Genomic DNA, 23,083 nt, shown 5'->3' with positions numbered 1-23,083 from the left:
CCTGGGAGAAGAGACCAACCTCTGCTGTCTACAACCTCCCTTCAGGTAGTTGTAGAGAGCAAGAAGGTCTCCCCTGAGCCTCCTCTTCTCCAGGCTAAGCAACCCCAGCTCCCTCAGCCTCTCCTCACAGGGCTGTGCTCCAGACCCCTCCCCCTCCCTTGCTGGACTTGTTCCAGCAAGTCAACCTCCTTCCTAAACTGAGGGGCCCAGAACTGGACACAGGACTCGAGGTGTGGCCTAACCAGTGCAATGACCATAATCACCCTGACAGATCTGATGAGATTTTGGTTTTAAACTGCTGCCAAGGACTGTCTTAAGCCTGGTCCTCATATCACTAAAAACCTTCCAGAAGGTACAATGTAGAACCCCCTTTTTCAACTGCCTAACATCTTACAGTCTAGTAATGCTTTCAGTGCATTCCAGTACATTTTAGTGCACTCTCATTTCCAGCTTAGAAGGAAGGATTGCCATTTCACTTCAGAATCACACAGTGGGGCAGGTTGCAAGGGACCTTAAAAGATCATCTAGTTCTAGGGACATCACCTACTAGACCTGTGGCCTTCCAATATCTGAAGGGGGCTACAAGAAAGCTGGGGAGGGACTTCTGAGGGTGTCAGGGAGTGATAGGACTGGGGGGGATGGATCCAAGCTAGAGGAGGGGAGATTTAGATTGGATGTTAGGAAGAAGTTGTTCCCCATGAGGGTGGTGAGAGACTGGCACAGGTTGCCCAGGGAGGTGGTGGAAGCCTCCTGCCTGGAGGTGTTTGCAGCCAGGCTGGCTGTGGCTGTGAGCAAGCTGCTGTAGTGTGAGGTGTCCCTGCCCATGGCAGGGTGTGTGTGTGTGGAACTGGATGATCCTTGGGGTCCCTTCCAGCCCTGACAATTCTGTGATAGATCACATTGCTCAAAGCCCCAAACAACCTGGCCTGGAACACTTCCAGGGAGAGGACATCCACAACTTTTCTAGACAACCTGTCCCAGTGTCTCACCACCCTCATAGTGAAGAATTTCCTCCTTCTTTCTAATCTAAATCCACCCTCTTCCAGCTTAAAAGCATTACCTCTTGTCCTATCACTACACTCCATGACAAGTTCCTCCTCATCTTTCCTGTAGGCCCCCTTTCAGGTACTGGAAGGCTGCTTTAAGATCTCCCCCAGAGCCCTCTCTAGGTGAACCCTGTGTAAGGATTGCTCACAGAATTTAAATGATTCTAAAGGAACAACAGAAACTTTATCATCAAACCAGAATGGCAAGAGCCTTACCCTGCAATGGCAACAGCCATTATCCAACTCAGCTGGGAAAGGCCACTTCCATTTGGGGGATGGAGAGCCTTTCTAGGTAGATTTTTCAAGGCACCTGACCTTGTATTGCCCAACTCACTCTGAAGCTGGTTTGGGTACAGAAAGTTATTTTTAGCCAAGCAGCATATGTGTCAGCACAGCAAGAGCACAGCAATGCTGTCCCACTATCCAGGCTACTCTGCTGAAGAGTCAGCAGACTGCCTGAGCCCATCTAGGCAGGCAAAACCATCCAAATCCTCCACATCAGCTCCTCACAAGGCTTGTTGCTGAGCAGAGTAAACCACAGCTGGAAAGAGAACATCACTTCAACCTGTTTGTAAACAGATTCCAGATGAATTGTAATGCTAAATAATCATAGGGGAGACCTGAAGAAAATAAAGGCAGGTGGAAGTGGGCTGTGCCCCTGGACAGGTTTGGCCAGTTTGCAGTCTGCCCTGCACAGAGGGTGAGAGGCACCACCTTGGCTGGAATGCCACATGCCGTAACGCCAGCAAGAAACACGTGGCACCCATTAAAGAGACAGAAATCCAGGGCTGCTGCTTCCCAAAGCTGTGCCCACTACTTTCTTCCACTTTGCAGTGACAGAACATAGTTTGGCCTGGGTTTCCATCTCTCACAAAGGGTCCATACAACAGGGAAGTGCAGCAGCACCTCCCCTGTGGGGACAGGCTGGGAGAGTTGGGGTTGTTCAGCCTGGAGAGGAGAAGGCTCCAGGGAGACCTTAGAGCAGCCTTCCAGTATCTTTAGGGGGCTACAGGAAAGTCAGGAAGGGACTTTTGACATGGGCTTGTAGTGAAAGGATGAGAGGGAATGGATTGAAGCTTGAGGAGGGCAGATTGAGACTGGAGATCAGGAAGAAATTCTTTGCAGTGAGGGTGGTGAGACACTGGCACAGGTTGCCCAGGGAGGCTGTGGCTGCCTCCTCCCTGGAGGTATTCAAAGCCAGGCTGGATGAGGCCTTGAGCAACCTGGGCTGGTGGGAGGTGTCCCTGCCCACGGCAGGGGGGTTGGAGCTGGGTGATCCTGAAGGTGCCTTCCAACCTAAATCATTCTCTGAATCAGGAGAGCCTCAATCCACTCTAGACCAACTGGAAGTGGCTGCATTTCCATTCTGTGACAAACTTCACTGGAAACAAAGTCCCTGAATGCCTCTTAGGGGAGAAGAGGCTGTACTGCACAAGCCCAGGAGCAAGACACTTGTAAGCTGTACAGCTCTTCAATAAAATCAGCTGCCTGTTAGTCAGGCTGCTATTCATCATAAACCATGGTAGCAGACACTGCTTTTGTCTCCTGGCATCATACAGAGAGAGATGCTGCTGGAAACCAACAGGCAGTTCCACAACCACCACCTGGTTGGAGCAAAGGGAGCAATGCTCTCAACTCATTGTCATGTGGTTACCTGTCTGCCAAGTGGCTGAGCCCTCCCCAGGCACTGACAGGAACCCTGAACAGCACCTGTGACACACAGCACTGCCAGCTGAACCATCCAGCTGAGGAAACTCTTAATGCCTTTCAGGGTCTGAAAGTACACCTTGAGTCCTGTGTCCAGTTCTGGGCCCCTCAGTTTAGGAAAGATGTTGAGATGCTGGAAGGTGTCCAGAGAAGGGCAACAAAGCTGGGGAGGGGTCTGGAGCACAGCCCTGTGAGGAGAGGCTGAGGGAGCTGGGGTTGCTTAGCCTGGAGAAGAGGAGGCTCAGGGGAGACCTTCTTGCTCTCTACAACTCCCTGAAGGGAGGTTGTAGCCAGGTGGGGGTTGGTCTCTTCTCCCAGGCATCCCCCAACAGAACAAGAGGACACAGTCTCAAGCTGTGCCAGGGGAGGTTTAGGCTGGATATTAGGAAGAAATTCTTTCCAAAAAGAGAGATTGGCCATTGGGATGTGCTGCCCAGGGAGGTGGTGGAGTCACCATCCCTGGAGGTGTTTAGGAAGAGCCTGGATGAGGCCCTTGGTGCCATGGTTTAGTTGATCAGATGGTGATGGGTGATAGGTTGGACTCAATGATCTCGAAGGTCTTTTCCAACCTGGTTAATTCTATTCTATTCCAAAGGGGAGGCAGCCAGCACTTGTATGTGGAAAGCAGGTATGGCTAAAGTTAAAAAAACCTCACAGCACAGCCACACCACCCTGAAAGCTTCATATGCAGAGGTCAAGAGGCAGTCCTGGCCTATCTTGAATGCTGCTTCCCATCAGACATCAAACTCAAAGCAGAGAAAGCAAGACCCAAGCAGCTATGGACAGCAAACACTTGCAGCTGTCAGCACACTAAAATGGGTGTAATGGAACAGGCTGAGGTTTAGTTTGGGTTTATACACAGATTTTATACATATAAAAGGGACAGGGAAATACTGGAGAGGGTTCCATGGGGAACTACGAGGATGGGTAAGGGGATGCAGTGTCTGTCTTACAAGGAAAGGCTGAGAGCCCTGGGGCTGCTCAGTCTGGAGAAGAGAAGGCTGAGAGGGGACCTCGTCAATGTCTGTAATACCTGAAGGGTGGCTGTCAGGAGGATGGAGCCAGGCTCTTCTCAGTGGTACCCACAGACAGGATGAAGGGCAATGGACATAAACTCAACCACAATAAATTCCATCTCAACACAAGGAAAAACTTCTTTACTCTGAGGCTCCTGGAGCAGGCTGCCCAGAGAGGCTGTGGAGTCTCCTCCTCTAGAGACGTTCAAAACCTGTCTGGACTTGTTCCTGTGTGACCTGCCCAAAGTGGGCCTGCTTTGCAGGGGGTTGCACTCAATCTCTGGAGGGCCCTTCTAACCCCTGTGATTCTGTATCTTTATAAACTGTGTAAAACCTATGTGCCCTTTTCAATTAACCAACAATCCCCTGAAACAACAGCCAATATTCAGATCAAATCTGTGCTGTCACAGGAAAACAACCCAGTGTTTCAGCTTTCCACTTGCACATATTTAGGAGCACCACCAGTGGTTAGTTTAGCCTCTGGCACTAGCAAACTGCAACCTTTCATCTTAAAACCAAGGCACTGGGAATGCACCCCAGAACATGGCTTCAAAACCAGCTTCCATGGATTTTGATCCCAAAGAAACATCAGTTCCCTCTAAAGTTTTCTGCAGCTCTAAGTAGCTGAAAGCCATCAGAAGGACAGCAGCAACAGGCCAAAACATTAGAAATATGGCAGAAGAGTCAAGGGCAGAGGAAAGGAACCTGGGACCCTGCTCTGGCTCAGGAAGCTCCAACAGACACAAAGCCTGCACACAGGTCCACGTGGTGACACAACCCTCACCTGCTGCTAGCGGATCGACCAGGCTGCAGCACCAAACCCTGGGACACATTTTTCTGCTTACAATTTAATGTTTCCCTACTCCCAGTTGTTCAGCTGTTTGGAGAGTCTCTCCCAGTCAGTGTTATTTCCCAGTCTGGCAGCAGTCACTTACTGCTCCCTTGCAGACTGCCTGGACAAGGGCTGGGTGTGCCCTTTCCATCTGAGATGCTGCCTGCAAAGGAACAGCTGAACTGATGACAGTCCACTTCAGCAGCACCAGGGCACCCACCTGGGCATCTGCCCGAGGTATACAACTGCTGCCATGCTTCACACTCAGTGCACAGAGCGTGAGGGACATGAGAAAAAACAACCAGACAATAAAATCATCAAAAGGATCTGACCAATTTCAGAGCAAGCCAGATCCTGCCTTGAGTTTTTCCAGCTCTGCACCACTTAGAGAATCCACAGCATCAACATACCTTCTGGGGTTGCTCAGCCTGGAGAAGAGGAGGCTCAGGGGAGACCTTCTTGCTGTCTACAACTACATGAAGGGAGGCTGTGGCCAGATTGGGGCTGGTCTCTTCACCCAGGCAACCAGCACTAGAACAAGAGGACACAGTCTCAAGCTGTGCCAGGGGAGGTTTAAGCTTGAGGTGAGGAGAAAGTTCTTCAGAAAGAGAGTTGTTAGCCATTGGGATGTGCTGCCCAGGGAGGTGGTGGAGTCACCATCCCTGGAGGTGTTCAAGAGGGGACTGGATGTGGCACTTGGAGCCATGGTTTAGTAGTCAGGAGGTGTTGGGTGACAGGTTGGACTTGATGATCTCTGAGGTCTTTTCCAACCTTATTGATTCTACCTTGAAATGGATTAGTTGAATTCTTTCAGGGAGGGGATGTGGCACCACTAGGATAGAAAATAAAACAGATCCACCTACAGCTGCCCTACAGAAGTGCTGCCAAAGCCATCTTCCAAGCAATTGTCCCAAAACAGATGGGTTGTGTGGTTTGGTTTTGCTATGGATTACTGTATTTAGAGCACACATGCAGGCCAGCTTGCTAAAGGCTAGCTAGACCAGCTCTCAGTCAGTGTGAAAAAGAGGATCTGGTCCTCAGGGACTGAAATAAAACAGTATCTGGCAGGATGCTTCTTGTAGCATCTTTAACATACAAGTAGAGAGTGTTTACAGATGGGTTTCTGCTGTCTCTCTCTTACACTAAAAATAGCACCTCCTAGATTTCAGAGTACCTGCAAATTTCAGCACTTCAGAGCTACCAGAACACCTCATTTGGAGAAGCTCCAAATGAGCCTCTTCAAGTTGACAAAATTGTGTTTACCCTTTCTTCATGCTGACTTCGTTCATTGGCTTATCTCTTTTTTTTATGCACAGGTACATAGTATCACAGAATCAGTCAGGGTTGGAAGGGACCACAAGGATCATCTAGTTCCAACCCCCCTGCCATGGCCAGGGACACCCCACACTAGATCAGGCTGGCCAGAGCCTCATCCAGCCTGGCCTTAAACACCCCCAGGGACAGGGTCCCAACCACCTCCCTGGACAACCCATTCCAGGGCTTCACCACTCTCATGGGGAAGAACTTCCTCCTCACCTCCAGCCTCAATATCCCCACCTCCAGCTTCATTCCATTCCCCCTAGTCCTAGCACTCCCTGAGATCCTGAGCAGTCCCTCCCCAGCCTTCCTGTAGCCCCCTTCAGATACTGGAAGGCCACAATGAGGTCACCTGGGAGCCTTCTCTTCTCCAGACTGAACAGCCCCAACTCCCTCAGTCTGTCTCCATAGCAGAGCAGCTCCAGCCCTCTGCTCATCCTCCTGGCCCTTCTCTGGACACCTTCCAGCACCTCCAGATCCCTCTTGCAATAGAGGCTCCAGAACTGGAGGCAGTACTCCAGGTGGGGTCTCCCCAGAGCTGAGCAGAGGGGGAGAATCACCTCCCTTGCCCTGCTGGCCACACTTCTCCTGATGCAGCCCAGGATCTGATTGGCTTTGTGGGCTGCAAGTGCACACTGAGAGCTCCTGGTGAGCTTCTCCTCCCCCAGCCCCCCCAAGTCTCTCTCCTCAGGGCTGCTTTCCAGCCAGTCCCTGCTCAGCCTGGATTTGTGCCTGGGATTGCCTCCACCCATAAAACTGAGTGTTTAAATAGTTTCCTTTAGTTAACTTTTACTACCATTGGAGGGAGAGTCCTTGATTTTTACCAAGAGCTAAAGAAGGACTAGACCAGATATAACTGCTTACAGAATGACCAAGCTAGAGGGAGAGTTAGCAAGCACTCATAGCCAGGCAGGAGTCATTAAGTTCCTACAAGTAACTGCAACCCAAAAGGACTGCTGCTTTTAACTAGTTGTGCTTTAAAACAGAGCAAAGCCTCCCTCTGCAGGCTCACAATTTACAAGCACAGCAACACAACCACCAGATCGTGATTTAATTGTTATTGTATCAACATTATTGTCACATAGATGTCCTTTACATCCTCTTACAGGCTAAAGGAGCTGCATGATGAAGAGGAGTTAGGGTTTGTTTTTTCACCAGCTCAGTCATTCCAAGCATTTCCACATAACTAGACCAGACACAAGCCAAGTGACAACACACAAACTCCTCCTCTGACACCATGTGCAACCACCTCCACTTTCTGCTGCTTTTGACTTAAGTAGGTTAAGAAGTCTCCACTTCAGGGGCAACCCTAACTGCAGAAATACTAACAGGAGGCCAGGGAGCTGGCCACTATCTAACAGGGTCAGACAAAGCACTGCTGCAGCCCATTTTTAGTATCCTATCAGGAAAACCAGAATATTCAGCCACCCTCAGTTCCTTAAAATTCTTCAATCCTTGTCCTGGTTTCACAGTCTCACCAAGGTTGGAAGAGACCTCGAGGATCATCAAGTCCAACCTGTCACCACAGACCTCATGACTAGGCCCTGGCACCAAGTTTCTACCACCACTTCACCGGCAAGAACAGATTACAGGCATGCTAAGCATGGCTGGCTGCAGGAAGTCTTTTCCCTACCGTTTAAACCTCCTGAAAGAAGCTGCTCAAACTGGTAGCAAAAAATGGTCTCCAGCCCCAGCAGCCCTGCACACAGCAGGGCTGTCAGCAGGCTGCAAACCACCAGCCCAGCAGAAGACAGGGGCTCACAGGCAGCTGAAACACAGCTTGGGGCTTGGAACCAAACCACATGGTGCAATTTTCAGAAGCCTGACAACAGTGAAGCACTACAGTTGTGGACCTGTCACTGTCAGCCCCAGCAACGTTTAAAATGTATGTATCCAAGCACTGAATTGCTCTTAAGTAAAGGGACACAAGCCTGGTTTTAGACTGAAAGCTGCTGCCTGGTGACAGATGAGTGGAGGGTGAAGGTCTAGAAATATCAACACTTCCCAAAGGAAAGGTTTAACAATGATACAGTAAATAGAACTTGTCAATCCCCTACATAATCAGCTTTTCAGTCACAGCCTGGGTGTTGAAAGGGCAGTCTGCTTGCCTCCATGCTGCTAACATGCACCAGAAGTGGGGGGGAAGGGGGAAAGCATTGTCACACGCAGTTTCCAGGGCACAAGTCCACTGAAAAGCATTCTCAGCCGTTTTACATTACCAGGTATTGACAGCTAAAGTGAGGAGAAATTCAAAGCAGAAGGGTTAAAGGAGTCATTTCCTGAAAGAACTCCATAAGCAGAGCAGCTTACCCTAGGTGGCCTTCCTGGGAAATGCACTCCCTGGCCCTCTGCCCCTCCACTGCTCCTTGAGTGAGTTTGCTGCATTTTAAAGTTATATGGCAAGGACATTGAAACACTCAGCACAACCCAGTCCTCTGAGTGCAATAAACAACATCCAGGATACCTCAGGGGCTCGAGGTCCACAGGATTCTCACCCAACAGACTGCTTGCTTTTGCTCTTAGTACTGCTGCAGCAAGGATGACTCAAGCTGAAGGAAACTTCGGAAACTGCAGCAAGGTTTGCACTGGACTGAACCTGCACAGCTACTCTCCTGAGGAAGATGCTGACAGCCTCAAGAGCAGCATGTGCAGCAACCTCTTTCATGTTGATTTGCTGTAACAAATGCTGCTTATGCTTCAGGAATGGAAGTGTTTAAGAACATGCTGCAACTCTTCCTTCTGCAGAAGGCATGGTAAGCGGAATCATAGAATGACTCAGGTTGGAAAAGACCTCAGAGATAATCTGCTCCAACCTTCCCACTGCAGGCAGGGACAGCAGGAAACTCAGCTGCTCAAGGCCTCATCCGACCTGGCCTTGAACACCCCCAGGATAAGGCAGCCACAACCTCCCTGGGCAGACTATTCCAGAGTCTCACCACCCTCACACTGAAGAAATTCTTCCTAAGAGCCAGTCTAAACCTACTCTCCCTCAGCTTCAAACCATTCCCCCTTGTCCTGTTTCTAGACACCCTCAGGAAAAGTCCCTCTTTAGCTTTCCTGTAGGATCCCTGCAGGTACTGGAAGGCAGCTCTAAGGTGGTCTCCACACCAGAATCTTCTCTTCTGGAGAATGAACACCCCCAGCTCCCTCAACCTATCCTCATAGCAGAGGTGCTCCAGCCCTTCCATCCTCTTTGTGGTCCTGCTCTGGACTCACTCCAGGAGTTCTGTGTCCTTCTTACACTGGGGACAGCAGAACTGGACACAGTATTGGAGGTGGGGTCTCAGCGGAGCAGTGTGAACCAAGCACTTCAAAGTAAAACGGTCACCTCTAGCTCATGTCTGAGGTACAAGAGGTTATGTAGTGAAAGCTAAAGCTGCTGACAGAAAGAGATACATCACTATCTAACAGCCTCCCTGGATCTCTTTGAATGAGTACAACTTCCCAAGAGATTGCATCTGAACGCAGTCATTAATTGCTTGCTTGTCATCTTCTTGCATTCAGAGGTGGGGTGAGGGCTAGAAATGAAGGAGGAACCTCCCTGTCCTTGTGAGTTTAAAGTTTCAGCTGTGCTTTCTTCTTTTACACATAAAAAGCAACATCCAAAACCCTGCTGTATCACACACAATAGAACAGTATTAATTACTATTAACAATATTAAACATCACAATGCAAAGAAGGAAAAAAAAAAAGAGGCAAGCCACTCTGTTCCAAATAATCTTTTTAATCCCTACAGCATTTACAAATCACTAGTAGGCTAAAAAACAAAAGTCTCATTACACTCCAGCAGCATTACCTACTCATGCTACTCAAAAACCCCTGGAGTAAACAGGAGTGCATTTGTGACTAGGTGGTATCAAAGTGGCAGGCTGCACAACACGCAGTACAGCTCTTCTGTTCAATAACACTTCTGCACAACAGTATTTACTCTCACTGCCCTACAACTCTCAAAGCAAACCACTTCTCCTGCGAGTAAACGCCTTTATTTCAACAGGACTAACTCACGTGGCTGAGAAATCTGCAGGACTCTACTTGCTCACCCGGCCGTCATCGCATCGTGCGGTGCACGGCAGTACTGAAGCGCCTTTAATACCATAAACATGTTCTACCACACCTAACTGCAGAGCTGCTTCTCACCCTCCCTCAACTGTAACAACAAGTCCCCTCCTAAATCATCAAGGCGAAAGTTGAACAGAAGAGAACAGAAGAGAACAGAAGAGAACAGAAGAGAACAGAAGAGAACAGAAGAGAACAGAAGAGAACAGAAGAGAACAGAAGAGAACAGAAGAGAACAGAAGAGAACAGAAGAGAACAGAAGAGAACAGAAGAGAACAGAAGAGAACAGAAGAGAACAGAAGAGAACAGAAGAGAACAGAAGAGAACAGAAGAGAACAGAAGAGAACAGAAGAGAACAGAAGAGAACAGAAGAGAACAGAAGAGAACAGAAGAGAACAGAAGAGAACAGAAGAGAACAGAAGAGAACAGAAGAGAACAGAAGAGAACAGAAGAGAACAGAAGAGAACAGAAGAGAACAGAAGAGAACAGGTTGGAAGAGACCTTCAAGATCATTATGTCCAACCTATCAACCAACCCAACACCACCTAAACAACTAACCCATGGCACCCCATCAAGTCTCCTCCTGAACACCTCCAATGATTGTGACTCCACCACCTCCCTGGGCAGCCCATTCCAATGGGCAATCACTCACTCTGTAGAGAACTTCTTCCTAACCTCCAGCCTAAACCTCCCCTGGTGCAGCCTGAGACTGTGTCCTCTTGTTCTGGTACTGGCTGCCTGGGAGAAGAGACCAACATCTGCCTGTCTACAACCTCCCTTCAGGTAGTTGTAGAGAGCAAGAAGGTCTCCCCTGAGTCTCCTCCTCTCCAGGCTAAGCAACCCTAGCTCCCTCAGCCTCTCCTCACAGGGCTGTGTTCCAAACCCCTCACCAACTTTGTATTTTACAACAGCAAACCCTGTATTTGCTGTATGGGAAGAAAGTATTAAATAGGCCACTCTGACTCAAATGAGTGCTTTTGCACCTTATTTAGTCTCCTCCAGAGAAGGATCCCCAGATTATCACACTTACAGCAAACTACTGGATGAACCCTTGAAAGTAGTCACTTTACATATACAAACATCATTACATAAAATTACATACATTAAATGGTGAAGAGGCTCAACAGGGCTCTGGGCAACCTGATCTAGTTGAGGATGTCCCTGCTGACTGCAGAGGGGGGTTGGACTAGATGACCTTTGGAGGTCCCTTCCAACCCAGACCATTTGATTAACAGATTAACCAAGCCTGAAATTTGTCACAAATGTACCTTTAGAATTTGAAGCAGTGCAGAATAAGCTTTAAGTCCTTAACACAAAACCCAAGAAGTTAACTTGAAGCTAACTTTCTTACCTACTTTCTTACCTGCAGCTAAGAAACGTATCCGTTGTTAACACTACAGCTTCCCTATTTGACATCACCCACTAAAAAGAACAAAGCCTTGCATGCCATTTGATTGCTCAACCACCACTTCCACCTTCTTAGCTGACACATGTTTTCAGAAAAGTATTAAAACTTCAGCTCTTCCCCATCTGCCTGCCATGCTTTGACCTTAAGCTTTCCCTTTTAGCACCTCTAGCGCTCTCTGGAAAAGGCAAGTCACCACAAACGTTGCAAGTGTAGCCAAACCAGCACTTGGACCCTGCCTTTTCTGCCCTCCTTGGCTCTTGGCAAGGCAAACGAGATCTGCCAAGCTCCCCTGGATGATGCCTCACCTAGAATCACAGAATTGTTAGGGTTGGAAGGGACCTCAAGGATTATCTAGTTCCAACCCCCTGCCATGGGCAAAGACACCTCACAGTACATCAGGTTGTTCACAGCCACATGCAGCCTGGCCTTAGAAACCTCCAGGGATGAGGCTTCCACCACCTCCCTGGGCAACCTGTTCCAACACTGCCTCACCACCCTAATGGTGAAGAACTTCTTCCTAACATCCAAGAAGCTGAATCTCCCCATTTCTAGTTTTGCTCCATTCCCCCCAGTCCTATCACTCCCTGACACCCTCAAAAGTCCCTCCCCAGCTTTCTTGGAGCCCCCTTCAGATACTGGAAGGTCACAATTAGGTCTCCTCAGAGCCTTCTCTTGTCCAAACTGAACAACCCCAACAATAGTTCCACCATTCTGAAATCTCACATCCACAAGCCCCAACAGCGAAGTCTGAAAGTCACTAAGTTGTTTGCACGTAACAACCATCTTAGTAATGATAATTTTTGTGCATTAAAAGGGCTGCAGGATGCTACAGGTAGATCTTCTATTAGTCCAAGGACATCTGTAACTCTGGTATTAAGTCTAAGCCCATAATTTAAGGGAAAGAGAACAGAGTTCTTGCTGAAGGATTTCATCACTGTGTTTAATGAAAAGTTGCTTCTAGGTGAAAAGACACTCCTCTTTTTCTAGAGGGTACGATGGAAGAATCTGATCCAAGTTCTCCAGTGCCAAATTTCTACTCACCAGTTTCATTTAGCATGTGAAGGACTTCCTCTGTGTGGGTTTCTATGCAGAGCAAAACCCACGGACACTCCAAAAGGCCAATTTGCATTCAGAAGCAAGGATCTGGGACTCGGGCTCACACCACCTCACTTTTTCTGCTGTTACCACCATGAGCAGCACAGCACTAAAACACCTCAGAAAATGCTATTAAACTTACTAAGCTGATATACATGACCTCTATCTACACAGGAGTCTTATTTCTCACTTGGTTAGTCAACAATATGCAAATTACATAGGTTAAAAACAAGAAAGTTGCCTTTTGAGCTAAAGATCCAATTCCTTTCTGCATGCTGATGACTGCACACAAAGCAAATCATCTGTAGGATCTCAGCACTGACTACCTTGCCATCTTCCAACATTTCCCTTCTTTCATACAGCCATCCCCAAAACAATTCGTTGTACAAGTCTTAGAACTTGACAGCTGAGTATTTATCTTTATTTCGGCAAAGAAAGAGAAATCAGTTACCTCAGCTCTGAAACTGATTTTAGTGTTGTGTGTTTGATTTTACACTCCTTTTGCCTGCCGTATTAACCTCATCTGACCTGAAGCTGTCAGGCACACCGCAGCCTCGGATACACCACCGAGCCCTAGAGTCGCTGCTCAACACACAGGACAGCTGAGCTGGGACTCGGTGGTGCTGCTGCTGGAACCACTCGCAGCAATTCAACCGAAAGACAGGCAAAGGAGCCCTTCATCTCCGGTTATGGACAGAACAGGTCCGTTTGGTTACCAACAACTCTTGCACTGACGGTTCATGCCAAAACTTGAGCCGCAGCCGCTCCTCCGAGCGGGGACAAAGAGGGTGCCGAGCCGCGCTGCTCTCCGCAGCCTCACTCCTCGCTGCCCGGCGTGAGGAGCAGCTCTGCCTTTCAGAGACACCTCTGGCCACGCACATCGGGTTGCGAAGGAGGCGAGAGGAGAAAACATGTGGCTGCCGTGCTGAACCGCTTTCAGACAACAGCTTATGCGCCGCATATATCTTATCTTAAGCGGATCAATCGCGTTTTCCTCTCCAAAAATACGCCCATCTCACAGGGGAAAGCGCGGCTCATGCCTGCGACAGCAGCTCTCGCCGTTCCGCTGCCTTCTCGGTTTGTGGCTGGGTTTTGGGTTTTTATTTACCACAGCACCAAGACTTTTCCGGCGACTCGCCCCGAGGACGAGTTGTTGTTTCAGTCAACACGCACGGCGCTCGCCCGGGCCGGGCGAAGGCTGTGGCGGCGGGCGCACCGCGGGGCCCGCCAGGCAAGGAGGAAGCGCCCCCCGCTCGCTCCCGTCCCGTCTCGCCGTCCCTCGACGAGCGGCCGCCGCCCGGGCCTCGGCGCCAGTCACGAGTCGGAGAGTTTCAGGCACTTATGTAACACCGCGGGGCCGATGTCGCCGTTTCCCTCCCGCCTTCTAAAGGCGAACTCGTTGCCGAGGCCCCGCAACTCCCCTCAGCGCGCTGGGATAAGCCAGCGCCCGCCGCCCTTTTCCTGCCTAGGTCCTTCCCGCTCCGCTGCCTCCCTCCCGGCAGGAAGCGGCAGCGACGCGCACGGGGCCGGGAGCGCCCCAGCCCCGCGGCGGGACAAGCCGCACGGCGTCCGCCGGCAGAGCCCGTCGCCGCCTCCCACCGGGGGAGCTCCTTCCCCGCCAGGCAGCCCCCGGATCCCAACATGGCCGCGGAAAAACGGCCGAAGCTCCGGCGGCGAACGGCTCCACAAGGAAAGTTTCCCTCTTCCTCCCCCGACCGACCAGCCGGCCGGCCCCGGCGGCCGAAGCTCCGCCACCTGGGACGCGGCCGGACCCGCACTGCTCACCCGGCGCGTCCCGGTCCGCCTGCCGCCCGAGCGCCCGGCCGAGGCCAGCCCCGCAGCCAGCCCCACCGCCCCGTCCCCGCACGGCCGCGGATCATACACCCCGCCGCCGGGGGACGGGCTCCGGGACACCGCCCGCGCGGGGCGGGGCCGCCGCCATCTTGGGAGGAGCCGGGAGGCGGGAAGCGCTGAGGCGAGCAGGACTGAGGCGGCCCTGGCGGCTCCTCGGCGGCCCGCCGGGCTTCGGGCAGCCGCCCTGCGCTGAGAGCATCGGAGCGGCCCGGCGCTCCCCAGCGCACGAGTGGCACCTCGCGGAAGAGGGACTGTCGGGACGGGAGAGCGTCGCCCTTCTTAAGCCCAAACCACACCAGCACGCTCCCGTTGTGCACCGTCCCGGGACCGCGCTGTGTGTCCATCGCTCCAGGCGCAGTCTCCCAGAAATAAGTAAGGATGGCCGCGTTTTTCCTTGCCTCTCTGGATGAACCTCTCCTAGCCCACAGGGTTATCAGCGTGTTTCAGTTTGAGGAGCTGCCGCTCAGCGCCGAGAAGCTATGGCAGGTCTGCTAGGAGCCCCTTCACTGCTCTGCATCCTCTGGTGCCCACACATCAAGTCACTCAGAGCAGTACTTTTCAAATCTAGCCGGCTGCTCTGCAGCAAGCCTGCTCCTTTCCTAGCTTTCCAGACGTTGAGGGGTAGCTACAAGAGTGGGAGCGCGGCTGTGGTGGTTTGGGGAGCTGTGGGGTGGGAAGCGAGCGGGCACAGCTCTCCCGCTGCAGTGGTAGTGCCATGCACTGCTACGGTGCCACTCCAGGGCCAAGGTCTTTGCTCTGCAAAACCAGCACTGGTGTAAAGAAGGTCACTCACATGCAACTGACCAGGGTTTCACTTTCCAAATTTCCTATCATTGGGCAATGATGCAGCTGGGGTTCCTGGGGAACCAAAACAGTTAGGCAATGGTAGCAGAGCAAGTCCCTGGAGGTGAATGGGGGCTTTCCAGTGGTCATAGTGAATGCACTGAATTTCATCAGGCAAGAGCTGCCTCACCGAGTCGGGTCTCTGCTGCCGTTGGAGAGGGACACGGGGAAGGGAGCAGGGCACGGAGTGCTGAGCGCACACCCTGCCGTCTTACAGCACAGCAGCCAGGCCATCTGCTGCTCCCAAATCCACCCAGCGTTCAGCTCCAGCCAGAGGCTGCCCTAAGGGCTTATTGAAGGACGGAATTGAACCAACAACCCTTTCTCACTGTTGTGACAAGGTTTAGCTTCTGGACATGGGGGCCATTCAAAAGCTTCCATGTGGGGGTGTTACAAGTGACAGGGACAGCTGTAAAAGACCAGTAACATATGTTCAGATGTGCTCCCAGCTCCAGGAGTGGATTTCCTACAGAGTCAAAGCAAGCAGGGCTGCTGAACCCACATCCCTTCTGCAAGGAACAGATCTGCCCCCTTCCAGTGGAGGCTGATGAAAAAGCAAAAAATTGGTGCCAAGGGAGAAGGCATTTGGTGAAGGAGAGCCAGTCTCCCACCAAGCCGTAAAACCCGTGGCAAGCTGCTTGGATTCCATGCAGAGAGCAAGCACTAGCTGAAAAACCAACCCTGCATGAAAAACTCTTTTGTTTACTGCTTTTTCTTTCTCTACGTAATATCGTGGTAGCCTTTTAAGCCCTGATGCACACCCACATGGAGGATGTCCCTGCTCACTGCAGGGGAGGTTGAACTAGATGACCTTTGGAGGTCCCTTCCAACCCAAACCAGAAACAGATCAGAAACAAATTTTTTGAGCATTCCTGAAAAAACAGGTGTGTTTTCTTTATTACTCTTACCACTTCCTCACTGCTTTTGAGGATCTGTTCATTTTGTTGTGAACAAAAAGACAAGGAAAAAAAACTCCCCACACATAAAAGCTCCATAATGCTTAAAAGAGACTGGTTTGGGTTTTAAACTCAACAGCAGCCATTGGAAGTGGTGTTTGACATCCTTTGTGCCCTGTCCCAAAAAATTACCACTAGTGGAGGCCTAAGAAAAATCAATTCCCTATTAAGTGAGCTTCTAATAAGGCTTTTTTTTTGAGGGGGAGAGGAGGGAATGTGGGATTCAAGTGCTAGAGTTTGCAATTAATATGTTCCTGAGTAGACACTTGCTGATAAAGAATCCCTAAACTTACCCAGTTCCTTTTTTCACCCTCATGGCATCATGTGCCCATTTATTTATTCTTTGAGAATTCATTTTTCAGTGTGTGAATGATTCAATTGATTAATTCACAATGAATCTCCAGTCATTCTGTAGGCCCTAGCACACCTATGAGTATAGTTTGTATTCAGAAAATCATGACACCTGCTTGCTACCCTTGGAGCAGTTAGTTCTTGGCAAACCCACCACAGCCAACAGAGCAGGTGACTAGAGTCAAAGATGAACTGCAGGAATTTGCTGTTAATTGCGTCCTCAACACTTTGGTTCTCTGTCAGAGCTCAGAGCAATGAGTGTTTTACCTCGAGCTGGGGCAACATGGCATTAGAATTTTACTGCAAGGTCATGGTCTCCCTCACCTCTCTCGCCAAAAGCATCGTGAATCCTGTGATGCATCATGGAATAACTCCTGTGGGAAAGGCAGTCACACAGTGCACCCTACTTACTACTCCAATATCCAGCAGGACATAGCTAGCCTGAATATCAGATACCCTTCTGCGTGATGAGGCCTTGAAAGCTGGCTTGTGCAAGCTGGGTTGGCACCTCTGTTCCTCAGATGCCCACAAGGGACCACAGCCACAACTCCATTCTGTGATAGCCCAGCCCTGCTGTTACATCCTTGGCTTGCTAAAGGGCTCAGGGGGGCTTGGGAGAAGGACACTGTGTATCCAGAGCATGTATGACCTGGTGGTGAGAGAAACACCACACCACTCATACTGAGATGGCTCTGAGGTTGCCCTGAAACACACCTGCAGGCACCTCAAGAACATGAAAGGTAAAAGGGTCTTCAAAGATTAGTAGCAGCTGTTGCACATCAGAGTTACTTGCACTGTGATTTTAGATTTATGGAGTGAAATTTCTTCTCTGCCTTCCATTAGTTGCTCACATCCTGCACTTACACTATGCAAAAAGCAGTATTTGCAGGCAGGCAGATGTCATGCAGTTCATGAGGTGCATGAAATTAGAGGTTCAGACCTCTCATTTCCAAACACTGTATCTGTTACAAAGCTCCTTGCACATGTCCAGTGTTGGCCCAGCCCTCCTAAGGAGTTGGCAATTGGAGTGGAGATGGTCTTGTTTGGTTTGGATTGTTGTTTTGGGTTTTTTTCAGTGAAAGTATCTGGGGGAGTCTGATTTTGGGAATCTCTAGATTTGTACAGAGTGAGCCAGCAACCAGCCTTTGCTTGGGGTTTTTTTGGTTAGCAAAGAGTCCAGACTTCTAGATCAGAATGCCGTAAGCAAAGACTTTGTTGAAGGAATGTGATCTTCCTGACACTAAAGAAGTCCAACAGTTGTACCTTAACTATGTGTCTTTCCCCTTCATTTAATTTGATGCTAATTTGAGCTAGACAATCTCAACAGGCATGAATGTCCCAGACCACAATGTTTTGCTCTGCCTGTAGCAACTAAAGAAGGTGTGAAATTACAGAATCTAAGCTTTCACGCTTCAGCCTTGACTGATTATCAGCAGTAATAAGTCACTGAACAGCATCCAGAAACACTCTGGCAAAACTAGGCATGCTCTGAGTTTTTAAGTGTTTGGGGGGCTGTTTCTTTTTTTTCATCTACAGAGTGACAGAAGTCTGGACTCCATCCTAGCCAGCATTTTCAGTTTGAACCCCCAGAGCACTGTGCTTCTGATTCAGAAAACCCACCACATCAGCTTGGCTGGGCAAAAGGGAGGTTTCATTTTCTTCTAGAGAGTTCAAACCGTCCACATTGAGAACAGGCTGGGGAAGAACTGCCAAAATGAGCTGAGCAAATCCCTGGTTTATGTTAATTCTACTTGAGACCCCTCCCTGCAGCTGTTCAAGGCCAGGTTGGATGAGCCCTTGAGCAACCTGGTCTAGTGGAAGGTGTAGGGACACCTTCATGGCAGTTGGAAATAGATGATCTCTAAGGTCCCTTCCAACCTAAACATTGTATGAAGCTATGAAATGGATTCAAAGCAGTTGAGGGTCAGCCACATTAAAAAAAGAGAGAAAAAAAAATATGTAGACTGCAAGCAAGTCCTAGAGGCTGGAAAAAAATATGATGGAGCTGTATTGAGACAAATGTGGTGCTGAGAATGCACAACTGCTATCAAACAGTGCAAAGCACATTCAGAGAGCATCCAGCAAAAGGTTGTAGCTCCTTCAAAAACCCTTTGGTAACTAAACCTTTGCAGTTCTTAACCTGGCAACAAGAACACTATTTTGGCAGACTGCTAGATCTGAATGGCTCCTCTTGCACCTTCCTTTTAAAACACACCACCAGATGTGGTTTTGAAAAACACAGTGACAAAAGTGCATGGCCCTCCTCTTCTGCAGTAGAGCAGTTCCTGTGCTTATGGCTGGAAAGCATTTCCTGCTACTGCTGAATGTTTCAACACTAGCAAGGACCAAAGTAAGATGCAGATACTCAGCTGCTAAGCTGTGTGGGAAATCATAGAATGGTTTGGGTTGGAAGGGACCTCCAAAGGTCATCTAGTCCAAACCCCCTGCAGTCAGCAGGGGCATCCTCAACTAGCTCAGGCTGCCCAGAGGCCTGTTGAGCCCCACTTTGACTAGCTCCAGGGATGGGGCCTCAGCCACCTCCCTGGGCAACCTCTTGCAGTGTTCCACCACCCTCGCAGCAAAGAGCCTGTTCCTAACATCCAATCTAAATCTGCTCTTCTCTAGGACTAGTAGAATTCTTAGCTTTTGCTGCCTTAAACATGCAAGTCTAAGTGGAGATTCTGGAACAGACTCCAGTGAACTGCTCCATAGAGAAAGATCGAGCTACAACTCTGTGCTTGACCAAAAGCAAGGCCATAAAGAGGAAAGCTACACAAAACATAAGGTCACTGAGCAGGATACTGCTTGGCTGCTGCTTTACGTGGGCCAGGCTAACTAGATGTGAGAATTCTTTTCAAACACATAATTAGCAGCTAGCAACAGAGTTGGCAGTTGCTTTTTCTGATAGGAATGACCAGGAGGTTAGCATCAATGTGAGAAAATGTCTTCTCAGATCCAGCAATCGACAAACCCAACAATCTACCCACAAAAAACCCCACACCCAACTCAACCAAACAAAACCCAACAATAAAGAGGGCAAATGCTTGTGAGATGTGGAATTATTTTGGATCTTAGGAAGAAATTCTTCACTATGAGAGTGGCAAGATTCTAGAATGGATTGTCCAGAGTGGTTGTGGATTCCCCTTCCCTGGAGATGTTCAAGGCCAGGTTGGATGGGGCCTAGAGTAACCTGGTTTAGTTAAGAGGCATCCCTGCCCATGGCAGGGAGGTTGGAGTAGGTGATCTCTGAGGTCTCTTCCAGCCTAGGCCATTCTATGATTCTGTGAATTATAAATCATTAGAACTGATGAATGGAATTTCTTACATGGCACCAACTGCTGTCAAGAAATAAAAGGAGATGATGCTAGTGAAGGCACACAAATTAAGACTACCTTATTTGACAGGTTTTTAATGCCACCATTGACAACACCATCCCCAAGGGCATCACCATCCCACAGAGCTGTTCCCTGAAGGATACAAAAGAGGCACAGACTGCTTATTCAGGCAGCCTCCTGTCATTTGCAATTCAAAGTGTTGCTTTACTTTCTGAGGTCATTGAAAACTACCTTGTGACTTGAAGACATAACTTCAGTTTCTTTTTTCCCATCCACTGTTTATTAATCCACTGATAAGTTCCTCTCACCATGCTAACCACTCACTGCATCACACAGCTTCTTTTCTATGCTTCCACTGATCTCTTTGTAAGCACATTGTCAAGATTTGTTCCACTTCAGCACTGAAGGAAAGTACTGGCCTTGTGGCCTGGAAGTAAGATATCACTGTAGCAACTCACTGTCCTGGTGATACTGCAGGGCTTCCCTTCTCTCCATCCTTACTGCCCTGCACTCCTGCCAAAAGTTCCCTTTACAGGAGAGTGATTCCTTTGGGGAGGACAGGCAGAGTTGCCTCTATTGTCCTGACTCAGCATGCTGGGAACAAAACGAGGACCAATTGCAGAAAGAGACATTTGTGAGGCTTTCTCCAGGACAGAAAATAAACAGAGCAAATGTGCAGCTGGCCTGGGAGCAGCCACAGAGCCTAAGCCTTTGCTCCCTTTTTTGGCAGGCAGAGCTGCAGTGCCCGCATAGGAAGGAAATGCTTCCTTTTCACCAGACCTCTTTCCACACTCAGGAACACCAATGGTATAACACAGCAACTGACTTGAGAAGGGGACAGAGCTGTTAAGATTCTACAGTTTGAAATAAGCAATATCCTCCTGATCCAGGATACATCATTTCTCTAGGTGCATGTCAACCACCATATTACACCTCCAGTAATACCTCTAGAAACCAAGACCCTGTGCTGAGCAAATTCAAAGAGGAATCTCCCACTCAGAGAATTTGCAGAACTGACCAGCAGAGAATGGCTTAGGTTGGAAGGGACCTTAGAGATCATCTACTCCAACTTCCAACATCTACTATCAGAAAGTGGCTGCAGACACGTTAAACAAAACCATCAAATGAAAGCCATCAGGGTCCTGAGGCTTCCACCATGCTGACAGTTGCTGTGATTAAAAAAGGCCATAAACCCCGCTCCCAGAAATTCATTATGTAGTGCTGCACACTAAAACACAAGATGCTCTTACACAACCAAGCATCTGGGGAGATTAACCCTGATTAAAAAAAACAATTATTCTCAGGGGAAAGCAGCTACTTAACAGAGCAAGGATGACGACAGAATAAACCACTGGATTTGTGCAGCTGAATGAAGCTGGATGTTAGGAGGGGAGGGAGTGGAATGGAATGGAATGGAATGGAATGGAATGGAATGGAATGGACCAGGTTGGAAGAGACCTTCAAGATCATCAAGTCCAACCTATCATCCAACACCACCTAACCAGCTAAACCACACAACCAAGCACCCCATCAAGTCTCCTCTTGAACACCTCCAATGATGGTGACTCCACCACCTCCCTAGGAAGCCCATTGCAATGGGCAATCACTCTCTCTCTGTAGAACTTCCTCCTAACATCCAGCCTAAACCTCCCCTGGTGCAGCTTGAGACTGTGTCCTCTTGTTCTGGTGCTGGGTGCCTGGGAGAAGAGACCAACCCCCACCTGGCTACAACCTCCCTTCAGGGAGTTGGAGGGAGCAAGAAGGTCTCCCCTGAGCCTCCTCTTCTCCAGGCTAAGCAACCCCAGCTCCCTCAGCCTCTCCTCACAGGGCTGTGCTCCAGACCCCTCCCCAGCTTTGTTGCCCTTCTCTGGACACCTTCCAGCATCTCAACATCCTTTCTAAACTGATGGGCCCAGAACTAGACACAGGACTCAAGGTGTGGCCTAACCAGTGCAGCATACAGGGGCAGAATGACTTCCCTGCTCCTGCTGGCCACACTGTTCCTGATGCAGGCCAGGATGCCATTGGCCCTCCTGGCTGCCTGGGCAATTGTTTTACCAAACAACAAATCAAACACTAGTATTTACCTTGATCCTAACAGATACTAACTATAAAGTTCCTGGTAATCTCTCACCAAAACAAGCCCAAAAACCAACCAACCCAGCAATATATTTACAGAAAGGGAAGACTAAAATGACCTGGAATGTTCAGGAGTATGTTTGTTCACTGTAACTTAGAACAGGAATTCAGGAAAACCACCTAGGAGAGTGTCCTGAGCAGCAGGGTGAATATGAACAAAGTGTCAGCTGTGGGCAACAACAGAGACAAGAGGCCAGGAGGAAGACACAGCCAAGCTTACAGCACAGTGAAAAAAGCTTTTAGCTGAGCGGGAGATAGAAAACTCTAAGGGCTCTCAACATGAGCCAGCAGTGCCCTCATGCAGACCAGAAGGCAAATTGTATCATGGGCTGCATCAAGAGGAGTGTGGGCAGCAGGGCAAGAGAAGGGATTCTGCTCCTTTTCTCTGCTCTGCTGAGACCCCACCTCCAATACTGCCTCCAGCTCTGGTGTCCCCAGCAGAAGGACACAGAGCAGCTGGAGAGTCTGGAGGAGGGGCACAAAGCACCTCTCCTATGAGGATAGGCTGAGGGAGCTGGGTTTGTTCAGCCAGGAGCAGACTTCAGGCAGTAATCTTAGAGCAGCCTTCCAATACCTGAGGATCCTCCAGGAAGGCTGCAGAGGGACTTTCCCTAAGGGTATCTAGAAACAGGACATAGGGAAATGGTTTTAAGCCAAGGGAGAGTAGGGTTAGATTGGAGCTGAGAAAAAGTTCTGCAGTATGAGGGTGGTGAGACTCTGCAATAGGCTGCCCAGAGTGGTTGTGGATGCCTTCTCCCTGAGGGTGTTTAAAGCCGGGCAGGACAAAGCCTTGAGCAGCTGAGTCTGTCTGAGAGCTGTCCCTGCCGGTGGCAGGGAGGCTGCAGTAGATGATCTCTGAGGTCCCTTCCAACCTGAGCCATTCTATGATTCTCTTCATATGCTGCAAAGCTCCCCTGCCACTGCCTACAGCCACTTCAATGCTCAATCTCAACAAGCACTGAAATAATTCCTGCACTCCAGCTCTCTCCCCATTCTGAAACCCCACACAAATGCTACATCATTAAAACTGCTAAAGCCTTTCTTGCCACTTTTCTTGCGTTCAGCTGCAAGTGCTCATTCTTCCATCTATGAAGCATCATTAGTACTTGCAGTCCTAAACAGAATTGC

At 49.5% G+C, this 23,083-nt stretch overlaps 1 protein-coding gene across 3 annotated transcripts in view; it reads right to left on the bottom strand.

The window, feature by feature from the left end:
• The window catches only part of PLEKHF2 (pleckstrin homology and FYVE domain containing 2), a 53,963-nt gene that overhangs the window by 21,088 nt on the left and 9,792 nt on the right, over positions 1-23,083 (bottom strand). Inside the window, exon 1 of one of the 3 annotated variants that reach the window (XM_068164323.1) lies at positions 14,263-14,383. The exons of 1 other annotated variant lie outside the window; for it this stretch is intronic. The gene's annotated coding sequence lies outside the window, so the exon portion shown is untranslated. Of the gene's footprint in view, positions 1-11,337; positions 11,353-14,262; positions 14,384-23,083 lie in introns of those variants that run through there. One more of the 3 variants, XM_068164326.1, reaches the window with a different exon arrangement.

This window comes from Melanerpes formicivorus, unplaced genomic scaffold (assembly GCF_026170545.1).
Source record: "Melanerpes formicivorus ecotype bairdi unplaced genomic scaffold, bMelFor1.0.p_v2 SCAF_79, whole genome shotgun sequence".
Taxonomy (NCBI): domain Eukaryota; kingdom Metazoa; phylum Chordata; class Aves; order Piciformes; family Picidae; genus Melanerpes; species Melanerpes formicivorus.
This window is presented reverse-complemented; position numbering and strand designations above follow the sequence as displayed.